Here is a 12,878-nt window from a genome sequence, read left to right as displayed (position 1 = left end):
GTATAATATCATACCATAAAAATTAGTCATTGCATTTACTTATTTTCAGTAAATTTGTATAGTGTGCAGCTGTCACCACAGTCCAGCTTTAGGACATTTCACTATTTCAAAAAATTCCCTCAAGGCTGTTTATATTCAGTCCTGTTCCTGTCCTCAACCCCAGGCTACCACTGATCTGTCTAAAATTAACCTTTTCTGGATATTTCATATAAGTGAAATCGTATAATATTTATTATACTGAGTTTGATCCCCCTTCACTTATTAAAATCTCTCTTCTTTTTTTTTGGCCGCCCTCCACAGCTTGCAAGATCTTAGTTCCCCAACACCAGGGATTGAACCTGGGACCATGACAGTGAAAGTGCCGAGTCCTAACCACTGGACCACCAGGGAGTTCCCAAAATCTTTCTGAGGTTTATCCTTGTGGTAGCATATATCAGTATTTTAGTTCTTTTTTAGAGCTGAATATTATTCAATTTTATAAATATACTACATTTTTGTTTTTCCATTTAGCACTTGACAGAAAGTTAAATTGTTTCCCCTTTTTGTTTTTCTTTTGACTATTAATAAATGCTGCTGTGAACATTGATGTACATATTCTTGTATGTTTTCATTTCTCTTGTGTAGATTTTTTGGAGTGGATTACCTGGGTCATAGGGTAAGTATTTATTTAGCTTTTAAAGAAGCTGCCAAATTGTTTTCCACAGTGGCTGTGCTATTTTACATTCCCACCTATAATATATGAGAGTTCACATTTCTCCACATCCTCATCGTCACTTGTTGCTCCCCGTCTTTTTGGTTATAGCCATTTTAGTTTGTGTGAAGTGGTATTTTGTTGTGGTTTTATTTTGCATTTCCTTAAACTCTAATGAGCTTGAGCATCTTTTCATTTGCTTATTGCTCATTCATATGTATTTGAAGGAATAACATTTAAATCTTTTCCATTTCTAATGTTTTTCTTATTGCATTGTAAGAGTTCTTTATATCTACAGAGTTTGGACACAAAGTTATCAAAAATATGATTTTCAAATATTTTCTCCCACTGGGTGGCTTGTCTTTTCATTTCCTATAGTGTCTATCTGAAGCACTAAAATTTTTAATTTTGATGAAGTCCAATATATCAGTTATTTTCTGTATCTAACCTTTTATCAGTGTTGTATTGTCTTGATTACTGTAAATTTAAAGTAAGTTTTAAAATCTGGTAATGAAAGACCTAATACTTTTGTTTTTCAAAATTGTTTCTGGTATTCTGCATTTTTTGCCTTTAGGATCATGTGCCATTTTCCACACACACACACACACACACACACACACACAAAAGCCTGTTGGGATTTTGATATAGATTGCATTGACTTTATAGAGCAGTGTGGTGAGTGTTGTCTTCATAATAATATTGCATGTTCCAATCCATGAATGTAGATTTCCATAAATTTCTTTCCATTTATATATCTCAATTTCTCCAAGAAGTGTTTTGTAGTTTTTAATGTATAAATCTTTTCTTTTGTTAAATGTATTCCTAAATGTTTTATTCTTTTTGATGCTATTCAGAATGGAGGTCTCTTAATTTCATTTTTGGATGGTTTATTGTAGTGTAGAAATACAATTGATTTTGGGGTTTAAATCCTGTATCCTATTGCTTCCTAAATTTCTTTGTTAGTTGTGTAGTTTTATTATGGATTCCTTAGGATTTTCTACATATAGGATTATTTCACCTGCAAATAAGGGCAGTTTTACTTCTTTCTTTCTAATCTCATCTTCTTTAATTTTTTCCCCTTATTTACTGCCTAGAACTTCCAATACAGTGTTGAATAGAAGTGGTAGGAATGGGCATTCAGTCTTTCACCATTAAGCATGGTAGTAACTATAGGTTTTTGTTTTGTAGATTTCCTTTATTAGGTTAAATCAGTTTCTTTTCATTCTTAGTTTTTTGAGTTTTAAAGTCTTGAATGAGCTTGGAATTTAGTCAAGTGCTATTTTTGTGTTCATTGAGATGATTATGTGGTTTTTCTTTTGGAATTCAATGTATTTAACTACATTTATTTTTGAATTATGAAACAGGCTTGTATTTCTGGGATAAACCTTACTTTGTCAAGATACATTACTCTGTTTATATGTTGTTAGATTAGATTTGCTAAAATTTTGTTAATTGTTGCATTTACTTTCATGAGGGATATTAGTTTGTAGTTTTCTTATGTCTTTGTGAGGTTTTAGTATCAGCCTGATTGTGGCCTAATTCATTAAACTGAGTTGGAGTGTAATACTTCTTCAGTTTTCTGAAATAATGTTTGAAGAATCCATATTATTTCATCCTTACATGTTTAGTAGAATTCACCAGTGAATTCATCTTAGCCTGATGTTTTCTTTTGGGGAAGATTTTTAACATTTATTGTAATATCTTTAGGTTATATACATATATTTGAGTGAGCTTTGATAGTGTGCATCTTTTAAAGAATATGCCCATTTCACTTCAGTCATTGAATTTATTGACATGAAATTCATAAAATTCACTTATCATTTTTTTATATCTATGTAACCGGGTGATGTCACCTTTCTCATTTGTGGTAATGCTGTCCTGCCTTCTCTTTTTCTCTCTGTTTTCTCATCAGCCTGGCTAGAGGTTTATCAATTTTATTAATCTTCTCAAAGATCTACATTTTGGTTTCATTTATTTTCTTTATTTTATGTTATCAGTTCATTGATTTTTTTTTTTTTAGGCTGATTTTTTTTTTCCTGCTTATTACCTCTAGTTTAATTTGCTCTTTTTCTAGTTTCTTAAGGTCAGGTCACTGAGTCAAGACTTTTCTCTCTCACATAGGGATTTTATGCTGTTTTCTCCTATGTACATCTTTGGTGACTTCCCACAAATTTTGATATAGTTTTAATTTTATGTTCAAAATACTTTCTAATTTCCATATTGATTTCTTCTTTGATCCATGAGTGTGCTATTTAGTTTGCATACATTTGGGGGATATTCCAGAGATCTTTCTGGATTATTATCTATTTTAATTCTCTTATAGTCAAAGAATATGCTTTATATGATTTGCATTATTTTAAATTTACTTAAGATTGTTTTATGGCCCTGGTTATGATTTATCTTAAAAATGCTCAGTGTGTGCTTAAAAAAGAATGTGTGTCCGCTGTTGGCTGAAGTGTTATATAAACATCAGCCAGGTCAAGTTAGTTGATTGAGTTGTTCAGTCTCTATCTTTACTGATTTTCTGTCCACTTTTTCTACCAATTATGGTGAGAAATATATTGAAATCTTTAAATATAATTGCAGTCAATCTGTTTCTCCTTGAAGTTCTATTAATTTTTGCTGAATTTATTTTGAGGCTCTGCATAGACTTTTGGCATTATGTCTTTCTTAACCCTTTTATCATTACGAGATGAACTTCATCTGTGGTAATATTCTTTGGTCAGAAATCTGCTTTGTCTGCCCCAAAAGGCCTTGGTTTCTAGCAAATTAAGCCATGAAGAAAAAAAAAACTTGGAGAAAATGAGAATATGATCCAAATGATTGTTGACACTAAACTTGTTCAGGCGAGGTTAAGAGTGCAAGAAGTAGGAGAGTTGATGAAAATGTGAGGACTTTAAATTTTTTAATATCTCTGAAAATTCACTTTTTTTTCACTTGAGAAAATTACAACCTCCAACTAAGGCAGAAACTTTTGAATTCTTTTTAAAGATAAATTTAAGTTTTAAAATAACTTTTATGGTAAAATACACCACAAACAGAATTTGAAAGAAAACTAATTTGTATTGCACGCAAAAGGTAAAGGGTTTCTATCTCTGCTATTCCAAAGAGTTAGTAAGAAAAATAGTAGATTAATGGATAAAAGATACGAATGGAAATGCCTATCCAAATCAATAATAAGCATAGAAAATATACTGAAGGAAATGCAAGTTATAAGTGCAATATCCTTTCTTATCTGCTAGATTGGTATAAAACTAAATAGACAACTACTATTGGCAGTGATGGGCAAAGGATACTTTTGTATGTTGGTTGTGGAACTGGAGCTGTGAATTGTCACTCTCTTTTTTTGGATCTGTAGGACCTTCCATACAGGAAGCCAAGCTCTTCTACTTTCTGGAGAGCACATTTCTTGCCTAGATATCACAGCAGTGGCTTTGAGTTCTGTCTTTGTTTCTGGTATCTGAGGAATTTCTTCTCTTCTCTTTGATCTTTCTTATGTACTTTTGTCAGTGTGTTCTATTTTATCCAGCATTTCTACTTTGAGTTGGGTGAGGGGAGGTTTCCCATAGCATTCTTAAGTTCACCATAGTGACTGGAATTCATCTAAAAATTTGTCACCAAATTTGTTACCATATCACTCAAAGAGAGAGGTTGTCTTTCAAGTATTAAGGAGACAGGCAGAAATAATTAAATATAAAATTACTCATGGAATTAGCATTCATGAACCTTTCTTGAAATAGGTATTTAACAGTGAAATATAGTCAACCACGAAGTAAATAAAAATTCATATAAGGCAAGTCAAGGAAAATTTAAAACTAAAGCTTTTTCTCTGCCCTTTGGCCTCTTGTCTCCCCTCTATTGTGCATTGTGTATTTGCATTATGCATCGACCAAACCTCCCTGTCAGCAGAAATACCTGCTCAACCATAAAGAGCAACATTCTCCTAGCACCACCAAGACAACTCCTTAAAAGATAGCATTCCTTCTTAATCTTGTAAGGAGTCACAATGACCCACCATTTTGTACTTGCAGATCTGAATTGTGCAATCTATCTGTGGCATTTAATGTACAGCTTTCTGTCTCAAAAAAACTGCTTTGACCTCTAATGGGTGGAACAGTTCTCAGATCTTTCTGAGAGGCTGTTCCTCGGTTATAATCCTCAATTTGGCTCGAATAAAATTTTCCTTTTCTTTCAATAGATTGACTGTTGATTAATTTTTTGTCAATTACAGGAATAGAATTAACTGTTATAAAAGGGCTGGTGGTAAACATTGAATCCATGGTAAATGTTGAACTAGAGGAAAAACTGAGGGAGTAAGGTTACACAACAAAATGTGTTATAAGCCCTGAAAGTAGAAATACACCAGCCACAGAAATTTGTCATTTTATGAGTTGTAGAAGTAATTATCCTCATTCTTTTATTCTCATTCTTCATTGTATGGTGTCAATACTTTAAAATTAACATGTGGTAAGAATATATATAATGTTTTACATGCTAATGATTTTTCATCCAAAAAAAAATTAGGGTGTCATTTTGTAAGTTATATTTCTTGTGAAATAGCATGTGCAATTCAGCAAGTCCTTCACTGTCATTTTTCTTTCTCTCCTCTTTAAAACAAGTAAAATAAAATTGAACTATTTAAAATAAAAGCTCATATAATCCCATTTTAAAACTTTGAGGTATAGTTCACATATATTAAAATGCATTATCGGGAAGAAAGAAATTTTCCTCTATCCTTACAGGAAGCCTTTCCTCTATCCTTACTAGACCTCTGGCTGGTCTAGTAATTAGATTGACATGATTTACAGGAGATTAACAGAAGAAAAATCAAACAAAAGTTTAATAACATGTATACATGGGGCAGACCCAGGAATGTTGAGTAACTTGCCAAAATGGCTGAAGCCTTCACCTTAAATACCATCTTTAGCTAAAGACAAAAGAGGGTGTTGGGGGTAGTGGTTTGGGACTTCAAAGGGAAGGAAGGCAATTCACATGGAGATGGAAAAGCAAGGGTCTGGTATATAAATGCAGAGACAACCTGACACAGAGTGGACTCTTGATCTCTAGGCCCTGCTAAGTTTCCTCCCACCACAGCTAGTTCATATTATTTGCAGATCTCTTTGGTGATAGCTCTATTCCAGGAACAGGCCCTTGATCTAAATTCTTTAGATAGTTTCAGGGTAAGTATAATGACAGTCTTCCAGAGTCTTCTGTTATTTAAAAATAATCAGCCTAAATTAATCCTCATGCCAAAGAGAAACATTTTGGGGTGGCAAATTTTGCACCCCTAAAGCATTGTAACCCTTCCATTTCCATCACCTGTGAAAGTTTCCTTGTGCCCCTTTCCAGTCAGTTCTGTAAGCAACGGCACCAAAAACGGAGGAGAGCTTAAACAAGCTTTATTTAGGAACGCTCCCGGGCGAGGTTCACTGGTCCGAGAGAAAGGGGCCAGAGAAGTCGCGCGCGGGTGCAGGCACGAACAAAATTTATAGGGGTGGACGCAGGGGAGGCGCTTGCTGTGTGAGGCAGCCCTTTTTTGGTAATCTCTCGGGTGTTGTGGCAATGTCAGGTGTCGGTTGCATCAGCCTCAGAGCCGTTGGTTCTGCCCCTTGGGGAGCGGGAAGACCGGGGCCGAGTGGGAAGTCCTGGGCCTGCAATGTCAGGTGTCGTCGGTTGTATCAACCACTTTGGCGGGGGTTCCGTCTGGCTCCCTGGGCCCTTCCCTGGACCTGCTGGCCTTACAAGTTCACCACTCCTTAGCAGCCACTTTGTGATTTAATCCTAGGTTAATGAAATTGTTGGTAACTATGTTTTTAATCTACTTATATTTTTCTTTTTAATTTTATTTTTTGTACATTTTTATTTTAGTTTTATTGAGATATAATGGACATATAGCACTGTATAAGTTTAAGGCATACAACATAATGATTAGACTTAACATGCATCATTAAATGATTACCACAATAAGTTTAGTGAATATCCATATTTCATATAGATGTAAAATTAAAGAAATAGAAAAAAAATTTTTTCTTGTGATGAGGACTCTTAGGATTTACTCTTAACAACTTCTATCCATAACATACATCACTGTTAATTTATCATGTTGTACATTACATCCCTAGTACTTATTTATCTTATAACGAGAAGTTTGTAACTTTTGACTGTCTTCATCCAAACCCCACCCCCTCCACCCATCTCTCGTAACCACAAATCTGATGCATTTTTCTATGAGTTACTTTGTTTTTGAAGTATAATTGACCCACAGTACTATGTTAGTTCCTGTTGTACAACATACTGATTTGATATTTCTGTATATTTCAAAATGATCTTCACGATAAATCTAGTTACCATCTATCACCATTCAAAGATATTACATAATTATTGGCTATATTTCCCACACTGTACATTTTATAGCAGTGACTCATTTATCGTGCAACTCTTAATCCCCCTCACTGATTTCTCTCCTCTCACTCCCTCCCCTCTGGCAACCATCTGTTCTCTGTATTTATGTTTCTGTATTATGTTTGTTCATTTGTTTTGGTTTTTAGATTTCACTTAGAATAATATTCTCTAGGTCAAGATTTCATTCTTTTTTATGGCTAAGTAATATTCCACTGTGTGTGTGTGTGTGTGTGTGTGTGTGTGTGTGTGTGTGTGTGTATCCCACATCTTCTTTATCCATTCATCTATTGAAGAGCCCAGGGTGTCCCAAACCTGGTGTCAGCCAGCTGGTGAGCAGGCTGGATCCTAGGGCAGCTGACTGAGGGGTCCACAGTGTCTCAGAGCTGGTGTTGGCCTGCTGGTGGGCGGGGCCAGGTCCCAGGAATCCTGGGACTAGTGCCAGTCCATTGGTGGGCAGAGCTGGGTCCCAAGGTTTTTGACTGCAGGGCCCTGGGGAATCCTGGAGCTGATGTCAGCCCCTCTGGTGGATGGGGCTGGGACCTAGGGGGTCCCTGGGTTGACACCAGCCTCCTGGTAGGTGTGGTGGGTCTTGACATTGGTAGACCATGGGTCTGTGGTGGTCCTAGCGCTGGTGTCTGCCCACTGGTGGGCACCACCAGGGTCAAGGGGGTTCCGGGGTTGGTGCCCACCCACTGGTATGTGCAGCCAGGGCCCAGGGTGTCCTGGGGCTAATGCCAGCCTGCTGGTAGGCAGAGCCAGGTCCTGATGTCTCTGGCTGCAGGGCCCTGGGGGTCCCAGAGTTGGTGTCTGCCCACTGGTAGGCGGGCTGGGTCTTAATGGCTGCCTGTAGGCCCTCAGAGGTCCCTGGGCTAGTGCTGGTGCATTGGTGGTAGCCCATGTCTGAGGGTGGCTGGTGCTCAAGGGGTCCTAAGGCAGCTGGTCTGCTGGTGGGTGGGTCTGTGTTCCCATGTGAGTAGCTGCTTGACCTAAAGCATCCCAGAACTGATGCCGACAGGCTGGTGGGTGGGGCCAGTTCCATCCCTAATAAGCTAGAGGGAAGATTCCAAAATGGCGTTTTCCAGCACCAGTATCCTCCTGATAGAATGAGCTCCCCAAAATGGCTGCTGCCAGCATCTGTGTCCTCAGGGTGAGCTCCAGTTGCCTCCTGCCTCTCGTAGAGCCTCTCCAAGATCAGCAGGAGGGTCTGATCCAGGCTTCTTTCAAATTACTGCTTCTTCCCAGGGTCTCAGAGTGTGTGAGATTTGGGGTGTGCCCTTTAAGAGTGGAGTCTCTTTTCTATCCTCTGGTTCTCCTGAAAGTAAGTCATCTAAATTTTTTAAATGAAATATTTCAAACGGAATATATTGGCAATGAGAAACTGAGTGCTTGTTACTACTACCCTGCTTTAACAGATCTTAAATGTTATATTTGTTTCAGATTTTTAAAAACTTTAAACAGTACAGTTGAAGCCCCCCTCTTCATCACATGCCACAAGTAAGTCCTATTCTGAAGTTGTATATCCTTACCATGTGTTTTTTTAAATACTTTTACTGCTTAGTTATATAGTAATGGTTTTTCCATGCTATTAAACTTTATTAAAATTCTATCATATTTTATGTATTCTACAACTTTGGTTTTTTTCACTCATTTTTGAGATACGGGATATTCAGCCACTATGGAGTGGTATAGCCATAGTAGTTATTTACAATGTCTTTTCTGGTTGGTGCCATACTAGTTGTTAAGTATTTTTAATATCTTACCCTGGGATTTATCTATATTGATAAATATATTAATCTAGCCAATTCATTTCAATTACTGTACCATAGTCCACTTGGTGAAAATACAATGGATCTGTTAGCCTATTGATGGATGTTTAGGTTGTTTCCAGTTATTTACTATTAAATACAAAGCTGCAGTAAAATCTTTAGAGGACTTCTTACGCACATATGAGAATTTCTTTAGTGTTTTTATTAAAGTGAAGTTATGTGTATGTAAAGTGAAATATGTGTTACTCTCCAGAGTGATTGTTCCAATTTACGCTCTCACCAAAGAGTATGAGAATATTTGTTTCTCAGTAACATTTTCTTTCCTCTCCTTATCCCTTTTCCCCCCTGCTTATGCTTTTCAGCACTTTTGTTATTATTTCTTTAAAAAATTTGCCAACATGATGGATATGAAATTATATCTTGTGCTTTAATTTGCGTTTCACTAATTATTGGTAATGTTGAAGATCGTTTCATAGGCTTATTAATGATTCTGGTTTCCTTTTCTTAAGTTTCTTTTCACATCATTTACTGTTATCTATTGGGTTGTTTTGTCTTTTAATTTTGTTAATTGATTTGCGACAGTATTGTTTTTAATATTCTGGATAAAAATTTACAGTAGTTTTTAAGAAATGTTATGGATGTCATTCCTTTTTTAAAAATTTTTCATTCAAAAATATTTTTAAACTTATGGAAACTTACCAAAATAATATAAGGAACACATGTATTCTCTTATCAAGATTTGTCTATTGTTTACATTTTCCACTACTAGTTTTACCTTTTGTGCTCCTCCCTCTTCACTCTGTATAAATAGTTTTTTTTTCTAGAACATTTGGCCCTTTACCCCTAAATACTTCAGTGGATACTTTCTAAGAATAGGGTTGTTTTTGTTTTTTTTTTATAACCATAATACATTTGTCTACCTCATTTGTCTAAACTATCCTTCATATTTCATAACAATGTTCTTTATAGCATTTTTACCCCATGTAGTCCTGGATCCAGCCTAGAGATAAATATTATACTTAGGTGTGCCAGTTTATTTTCCTAGGAAGGGCTTATCCCACGTCACACATCATTTATTAAGATTCCCCCAACGTTGCTGCCACTCATTGATCCCTACCTTGCCTGAACTCTTACAACAGTCAGACTAAAAACTTTGTTTTAGCGTTTAACTATACAAGGTAGTGCCATGAAGAAAGCATAGACTTTGCTGACAGCCAAGAGAATGCTGGAGTTCTCTCAGAGTAAATTGACCAGCTGAAGAAATCAGACCAGTATTTACAGTTGGGAATCTCCATTGAAATGACCCAACCATGTCATTCTACCATGAAGAACAAAGATTAACAAGCCCCACCTATATACCTAAAACTTCCAATCAGCTTTTCATTCCAGTCCCTTAGATATGAACAGACAACCATGGATCACTCCACATTTGAAGAAAATCTTTAAGCAGAAAGGCAGAGACCAAAATGAACAAACCAACAGCAAGGAATTAAAGACAAACAAACAATGCAGAGAACAGAAGAAAATGTTTTAATTATAATAAATTCCTTTAGAGAGATGAGAGAAAACTTTGCATCCATGAAACAATAAAATGCCAGGACTTCCCAGGTGGCGCAGTGGTTAAGAATCCACTTTCCCATGCAGGGGACACAGGTTTGATCCCTGGTCCGGGAAAATCCCACATGCCACAGAGCAACTAAGCCCGTGTGCCGCAACTACTGAAGCCCACGCACTCTAGGGCCCTTGCTCCGCAACAAGCATAGCCACCGCAATGAGAAGCCCGTGCACTGCAACGAAGAGTAGCCCCCGCTCGCTGCAACTAGAGAAAGCGCGCACGCAGCAACAAAGACCCAGCTCAGCCAAAAAAAAAAAGCCATGTAAAGGAATATTTAAAGGACCAAAATGAGCTCTTAGAAATTAAAAACATGATAACATAAATGAAAAAGTCCATAAGTGGATTGAAAGATAAACCAAGGAAATGTCCCAGATAGTAGAACAAAAAGACAAAGCTATGAAAATAAGAGAGAAAAGTTAAGAAAATTAGTGGATTAGAACAGGATATCTAACATCCAAATAAAGGAGAGAGAGCAGAGAATATGGAGGAAAGGAAAATATTAAAATAATTTTTAAAATTTTCTCAGAAATGTCAGATGTGCATTTTCAAACTGTATCAGCGCACTAAGTGCCCAGCATAGTGGAAAAGAAAGACCAACAGCAAGGGACATAATTGTGACATTTCAGAACAATGAGAATCAAAAGAAGATCATAATAACTTGCATGGGGGGTGCAGGGGGGAACCATGTTGCATGAAAAGAACAAGAATAAATATATCTTTGAACTTGCCAGTAAAAACACTGGAAGCTGAAGGATAATGAAGTAAACAATTTGAAAATATTTTTAACCTAGAATGTTATACTCAACCAAATAATCAAGTGTGAGAGCAAAACAGCTCATTTTCAGACACACAAGTTCAAAAAAATTGTATCTCTTACACACCCTTTCTCAGAAAGCAAATGGAGGCTGTGTCACACCAAAACAAGGCAGTTAATTACAAGAGAGCAACGTGGAATCTCGAAAACAGGAAACAAACATGGGGGTATAATGCAAAACAGGACATTTCTGTTGGGAATGTGAAATGGTACAGCTACTGTAGAAAACTATATGGCAGTTCCTTAAAAAATTAAGCAGAATTGCCATATGATCCAGCAATTTCACTTCTAGATATAGTTTCAGAATAAGTGAAAGCAGAGACAGGTATTTGCACACCAATATTCATAGCAGCATTATTCACAATAGCCAAAAGGTTGAAACAACCTAAAAATTCATCAACAGGTGAATGGATAAAACAAAATATCATGTATACATACAATGGAATATTAGTCTTAAAAAGGAATGAAATTCTGATACATACTACAACATGGATAAACCTTGAAAATATTATGCTAAGTGAAACGAGCCAGCCACAAAATGGCAAATACTGTATGATTCTACTTATTTGTGGTACGTAGAATAGTCAGATTTATAGATACAGAAGGTAGCATAGTGGTCTGGGGGTGGGGGGCTGGTGAGGGAGAATAAGAATCATTGTTTAATTGGTGCAGTGTTTCAGTTTGGGATGATGAGATGGATGGTGGTGATGGTTGGCCAAAAATGTGAATGTACTTAATGTCACTGAATTGTACATTTTTAAATGGCTGAAATAATAAATTTTATGTTATGTTTTTTATACCAAAAAATATATTATACTTAGTCGTCATGTCTTTGTAGCCTTCTTTAATCTGCAGCATTTCCAGAACCTTGTAAAACTGTAGTACAGTATGGCAACCAGAATATTCACATTGTTGATGATTCCATCACAGTGTAGTGAGATATTTTGAGATCATGAAAATATCTTGCACCCTATCAAAATATCCCCCTGGACTTAGCCTTTATCCTTGCCCATTCTTTACTGTGAATGTTTTGCAACTCTAGTACTTCCTCCAGATTTACCAGTCAAGCCTCAGCATAATACTATAAGCACAAGACCTACCTTCTCTCTGATTTATTTATTATTATGAGGGATTGAAATTCTTAGCTTTTTTCAATGGTTAATAATTCATTTTGTTTCTTAATTATTTTTTTGCTCAAAATGTTCTAGACATGGCCCATGGGAGCCCCTTAAAACTGTTTCTTATGTGCTTGTAATATGTCCCCAACATTTATTTGAACATTTCCTTACTTTTGTCATCATAAGACTCATACCTATCCTGCCTCATCCTGCAATTGTCTCTTTCTTCTAGGAGCCTTGGCTCCTTTTAGTGGAGGAATAGTATTTACAAACCAAGATCTCGGTGCTTGGTTGCTCATTGCTCCTGAGCTCTTTTCTTGTTAGCCCTTCCTACAGAGCTAGGAAGTACATACATATATATACACAGATACACAGATATATATATATACTAAACATATACATATTTTATTTCTGTGTGGGTTCATACTGTACCTTCAGTTCTAATCCATCCCTATAGTGTTCTTTCTTGATT

General features: G+C 36.3%; 1 pseudogene; it reads left to right on the top strand.

The window, feature by feature from the left end:
• LOC132418975 (dnaJ homolog subfamily B member 6-like) overlaps nucleotides 1–12,878 on the top strand; it is a 96,617-nt pseudogene that overhangs the window by 23,980 nt on the left and 59,759 nt on the right.

Source organism: Delphinus delphis, chromosome X (genome assembly GCF_949987515.2).
Source record: "Delphinus delphis chromosome X, mDelDel1.2, whole genome shotgun sequence".
NCBI lineage: Eukaryota > Metazoa > Chordata > Mammalia > Artiodactyla > Delphinidae > Delphinus > Delphinus delphis.
The sequence above is the reverse complement of the archived record's forward strand: the minus strand, read 5'-3'. Positions and strand labels throughout refer to the sequence as shown.